The sequence below is a fragment of the Nipponia nippon genome, unplaced genomic scaffold (genome assembly GCF_047370975.1).
Source record: "Nipponia nippon isolate SJK-2023a ecotype South Korea unplaced genomic scaffold, ASM4737097v1 scaffold_6, whole genome shotgun sequence".
Taxonomy (NCBI): Eukaryota; Metazoa; Chordata; class Aves; order Pelecaniformes; family Threskiornithidae; genus Nipponia; species Nipponia nippon.
In genome coordinates, this window is record NW_028262380.1 from 61138203 (window position 1) to 61144202 (window position 6000).

The window sequence follows — 6000 nt, forward strand, 5'->3', positions numbered from 1 at the left end:
CCATCTTTTTCACTACTGCCTCCCATCAAACATTAATGGTAGGAGCTCTAATCCATTCTACACAGTCCCAGATATCTACATTTGCTAGGAAAGGAACTGTAGCAGAGCACACTGACAACTCACAGTAAGTAATTACTCTTAGAAATATCTCAGTAAACTCAATTTGCTCCCAGAGGTCTTTTAAATTATATCTCGTTAGAGTGCAATGCTTTTTCAAATGACAAGGTCACACAAAAAAGCAAAACTCTATTTTATCTTTATCAGAGCTTTACCCCCCCCACCATAAAACTGTTATAACACATAATTCCAACCAGATAGAGATATTGTGTTTTACTGTTGGAGCCCAGGAAAGCTATAAAGCAAGCAGAGTTGTTGTTTACAGTCCCAATAAATTTGGAATATCATATAGCATTCTAGGTGAGGCAAACTCGCCTACTAATGTCAGCTGAGTGGGAAGAAGTACTTTTTTTTTAAACTTTGCTGGTAAAATAATTTTCTTTTGAATTTACACTAAAAAACTCCTCATGAATCTGAAAAGATGAATCTCAAACTATATTAATATAGCAGAACACACACTTTATCTCATCACCCTGATTATCTGCCTTGGTGACTTTACAGCAAGAGGTTATTGAAAAGCAATGTGGATTATGTAGTTGACCAACACTTCTAATTTTATTACAAGTCTTGATAGTTGGTATTCTTTCTTATAATCCCAGCCTCTGAAGCCATGCGATTAGGAAAGTATATGAAAAATACTCCCCATTGTTTTTCTGAAGAGCATTGAAATATGTTGTAGTGTACCCTGAGCTCAAAACCAAGAGATATATAAACTCTTTAAAAAGCATAAGAGTCTTTGAATTTACATGCCAATATCTTGCCATTCAGGAATGGGGTAGGAAAGGACTACGCAGTCTTTAAGTCTTCACCAAACATACCAAAATAATTTCCATGCAAGCACATGGGACAATGAGAAAGACAGTGCAAAAGTAGCAACGTAATCACATTTCAGCAGCAGTCGTTTTGGGTAATAAAGCTGCACCTTGTATTAATAAATAGAGATTTCCGTTTAACCAAAGCGGAGGTAGAAGCAGCCAAGCAGACTCTTCTTTAAAGATGTCCTTACTTTTGTTCCCATTTGTCAAACTGTGCCCTTAAGTGAATACGTGCCTTTATTCTTAGGTTTGAGTTATCTGGAACATTAAAAGAATGCACCAAATCAAAACCCAGCAGCACTGGTATATCTTAGCAAGTAACTACCTCCAAGGAAATTCTCCATGGAATTCAGAAGATAACAAGGCGCCATCATAGAAAACGCACAGCCCACTTTGAGAGCTACTATACAGGGGATAGGATACAACATTCTGCAAACAGGGGTAAGCCCAAGTCTTTCCAGAAATGTACCTAAATGAACTCACCTACTCAAAGCAGAGGTGAGAAAAGCAGGAATAACTTTGGAAGAATAGATGTCCTCATAGTGAGGGGTTTTTTTTAATACTTTTCTTTCACAAAGATATTGTACAGGAGTGATTTGGGAGGAATTTGCAGGAAATTTAATGGGCATAGCACAAGGACTGTCATAATAGCCAAGAAAGTTTCTGAGCAGACCTTCCACTTCCAAGCTTTACCATCTTGCATGTGACTTATTTCCATTTTTTTCTTTGACAAGCACAGCCTGAGATTTGCAAAAGGACAGCATCAACAGACAGTCATCTTACAATCATCTTTCCCAGAAAATTTACCTTCTCTGAGCCCTGCGAATGAAAACAGGAGACTCTTCTTCTGACAAAGGATTTTGTCATGCTGTTATATTTCCTTTCATTGCTTAATCAAGACAGTATATAAAAGGCAAATGCCTAAATTACTGCTTATAAATACAGATCACAAAGCTATAGTTTTAGCTTGGGACTGGAATGGAAGGGCTGCAAAACCTTGTTCAAACGTGGGAAGAAATTAAATGAATAAATTAAATGACACTAATTTGATGGAAAGTGAGATGCGAGCTTTCTAAACACAGTACAACTCAACTGCGTGGTCAGTCACATGAGCTCAGACAAAAAAAGCACCCAGCATCGGGTCTTCAGGCTCTCAGTGGCTTTCTGAATTTGGGTTTTGCTGCTCCGTTTCTGACAGCTAGCAACTGTCTGATAGGTGGTGGCAAGGACTTGAATAAAATCTTGCTGATATGCCATGACTGCCTCTTGCTGCTACAATGGCATTTGCTGTTATTTGCCATAGGTAGAAAAAAAATTATATATAACCTCATCCTATTTCCTCAGAGGCAGTAGTGACTGAAATACAAAGGCACCTATATATGCAGGGGAGGGTAGAAGGACTCACCAGAGAATTAAAGCTCCATCTTAAATGTATCTGGCATAGTCCTTCTAGAGGGGTGAAGGGAATGTAAGGGTGCCCAGTCAGGTACTACAGGACTGTCTGTTGGGAAATCTTTTAAGAAGGGCTCTTTGGACACGTTATACCAGTGAGAAGTATGAAGTCCTCTTTGAACAGGACAATGAGGGAAACAGGAGCTGGGGTGGGAAAATAATTTCTCGTCTCCCAATATTTCTTTGATCTTCATTAAGGATTAGTGGCTACGAAAAAGCTTGTGGATGCAAAGCCTCAGAACAGTTATTAATGGATCTATGTCTACACTCTGAAAAATCCCCTGTGAGGCACCAGAAGGCAGCTGCTTGGGCACAAAGCAGAAACCACAGTGGAAGAAAGCATCTTCCCCCTTCTGAGCTATCTCTGTAAGTCAGGACACAAAGTCAGACTTGTGACTTTCTGTCCTTCCATCCCACGCACATGACACAGTCTGTGGATCACTTGGTGCAGCAGTACAAGTTATCCAAGAGAAAAAAAATTGGATAGAATGGAAAATGAAAAAAATTGCCAGCACAGAATGTATAGATTGCAGGTCGTTTTCTGTATCCTTATACTACTTAGACTATAATTTGCATGATCAACAAGCACTGCTCCTTTCTCTTCCCTTTTCAGCTCTTCTATGCAGAACAGCATTAACAGAGTTAACACCTCCAAAGACTGATTTCAGAAACATCTGACCAAGCCACGCTGCTCAAAGCTTCTCAGTTATTGAACTCTGTGGTGAGGACTCCTCAGCAGTGGTTCAGACTGTTCAATAAAACCTCAAATGGGTCAAATCTGCCACTGATCTGCATCAGGTAACTTAATGAATTTAGATTTATACCACTGCAGATCTAGTCCACTTGACTTCATGAAGAGAGCTGTGTCATTTTATTCCAGATGTAAATTTGACTCATAGCAATAGAGTTGCTCTAGTTCATCAGCTAGGAATTTGATCCCATGAGTGCGAAAGAGCTGAGCTGATTTATGTCACTGGAGAAACTGGGACAAATGTCTATATCTGTAAAACCATAGTCTGAGTTCCTTCTCGCTATAGTATCAAACATTTCAAAACCAACTCATAGTCTGAATTCTCTTTCCTTTTTTTTGGCCCAGTTCTTTAGCAAATATCCATGAAACCCTGATATATTTCAAGAAGATGAGAACTGGCTGATAAAAAAGTTAAACAAACATGACTGGAAGTTAGATTTATCTCTTTCTGTAGAAATATGCCTTGTGTCTGAATTTATTCAAGTTTTTTGCTGAGCTTTGACTTTTAATGTAGAGTTTCATTTTCTCTTGCCCCAAACAAAACCAGAACGTTTCAAAGCCCAAACTAAAATGATACATTCAAGTTCTGCAGAACAACCTTTGCTTGAGGAAAACAAAGGCTTTCATCAAAACCACAGTTTTCTGTAGGAAAGCACTAGGATGGAAAATTTACAGCCAGCTCTACCAAATATCTGCATCCTTTCATTCTGACATTTTACCTTGCTGGTAGCGCTTCACTCCACAGTGAGTCCCATTGATTTCCCAGAGCTAAGCGACATCTTTGTAGTTAGCACCTCCCAGACAGTGATGCCTAAGCCATGCCATCTTGGGAGAACAGGCAAATGATGTTGGGCTCTATGGATCCATGAGGTAGAATTTCCTCTCCGTCTCCTCTTTGCTTTCTAAAAAAGGAAGGGGAAAGGTTAGTAATTCACCACTGCCTTAATTTATCCAAGCAAAAAGAGCTTTTCTAGTGCTTCTAAAACTCGTCAGACCATCAGGCACATCATTCCTACCTCTACAGGCTGTAAATTAAACTCAAAATAATGGAAAAAAAAGAGACACATGTGTTTCCATTTGTTTTTTCTTTACACTGAGTTTCTAACTGGTGAAAGATTATCCGGAGGTCTTGGAGGATGTTCTCTGAGAACATCTGGAGGATGTTCTCTATCTCCTTAAATCTTAAAGATCTCTAGATCTTTTTAAACCTTTAAGTTTTTAAATCAAGACTGAGTACATACTTGAAGAGCTTTGAGTCAGTTCAGCCACAGGTTGTCAGGCTTGATGCAGGACTCAGTGAGTGAAATTTAAAGCATGTTCGTTAGTTTAGAAGATCATCACAGTTCCTTCTGCCTTAACAACCTACAAATCTATGCAATGAGCAATAGACTGTAATCAACCTTTGGCTACCCTTCCCTATTCCCCTAGTTGTATTTTTTATTGTGATCCTACAGAGACGTAAGAATTAAAAACATAACAGCAAGCCTGAAATCAAAACAATTAGATGGAGAGCAAATGAAACAAACCAAATGACCAAAGCCGCTTCTTTTTTTTCCCTTTTTCATCACCCCTTTTCTTATTAATGTATAGATCCCACTTGCAGCTTTTCAGAACCAACAGAAAACTGAAGCGATCTATTATACACACAGCTCTGCCATGAAAATCCAGGCTCTGCTGTCACTCTTATTTCCCACCTGCAGCATCACTAAACTCTCAGACATCCCTGCACAAACAAGTCTTTTTAACAGAGCATTTTGTCCTCCTTTTACCATTCTCACCGTGAAAATATCCTCTAGGCTTTCCCGAAGCTGAAGGATGATCAGAAGTTTTGTTGTGTGCTGATAACAACCAAACACAATGAGTCTCTCAAGCTGTAGTTTGGACTGTGCCTTCTATTTCACAAGTGCATGGAGAAAGATCACAGGTAGCTGTTACCCCTTTCCACTTCTCTGCATCAGTCAGACAAGTTGCTATCTTCATGACCATGTGGTGGAGGAAATCTGCCACAGCCTGCAGCAGGGTTAGCTATTGCAAATCAAGCCGGCAGGGGGAAAAGCAGTAATGGGATCATTTTTCCCCTGATTTCCCACTAGCCTGCAGTTTGGAGTTGGAGCTGTGGCCAAGCGAGCACCCACACAGCCACTTTCAGATAAATCACATAGGCTCATTTACAAAACTCAGAGAAAACCCATTAACTCCTACAAGGCTTAATCCAGATTACACCACCACTGCGGAAGCTGAACGCCGGCCCATAAGCCGCTACAAATGAAGTTGAGCTTGTGCCACTTTGTGTTTCTATAGCTAAGAATGGGCTATCATCATTTTAATGCCCCATATCACCCACAAAAGACCATAAACATTTAACACAATGATAAAACCAGGCTTTAGCCTTCTAAATAATCTACATCTTGACTAGCTGTCCAGTCTACTTTCTTCTTGCCAGTTATATTGAGGGGCCATAAACAAAGGGGAATGAGAATAGCCAGCAAATTAAAGTGCAGGCAACTGAAAAGGTCAAAGTAGTATGCTTTATTATTGTCTGTCACCGAGTATATGGCATGTTAAAATTCATACACTGGTCTTTCAAGAAAATAGAAACAATCTCTAAAGTGTATGAGGAATCAATCAGCATGCATCGACTCTACTAAAAAATGAGTGGACTGTGTGTATCTCGAAAGGCGTGTGGATATCAAGAAACAAACCTCTGTTCCTCTCTACTGCCTTAATGGATGGGAACTCAGAGAGGGACTAAATGATGGATGCTTGCATGTATTTCAGCAATACTGCAAATGCAAAGCTAGTGAGAGAAACTGAAGCAGCAAGGATTTCATTGCAGTCCCTTTGCCCCCATGCTCAAATCCTAAT

The 6000-nt window shown here is 39.7% G+C and overlaps 1 long non-coding RNA gene across 1 annotated transcript in view; it reads right to left on the reverse strand.

Annotated features, from left to right (window-relative positions):
• LOC148051513 (uncharacterized) overlaps nt 1–4009 on the reverse strand; it is a 49371-nt gene extending 45362 nt beyond the window's left edge. The window contains exon 1 of the long non-coding RNA XR_015699831.1: nt 3855–4009. This is a non-coding gene — a long non-coding RNA (uncharacterized LOC148051513). The remainder of the gene's footprint in view (nt 1–3854) is intronic.
• Between the last annotated feature and the right edge of the window lie 1991 nt (nt 4010–6000).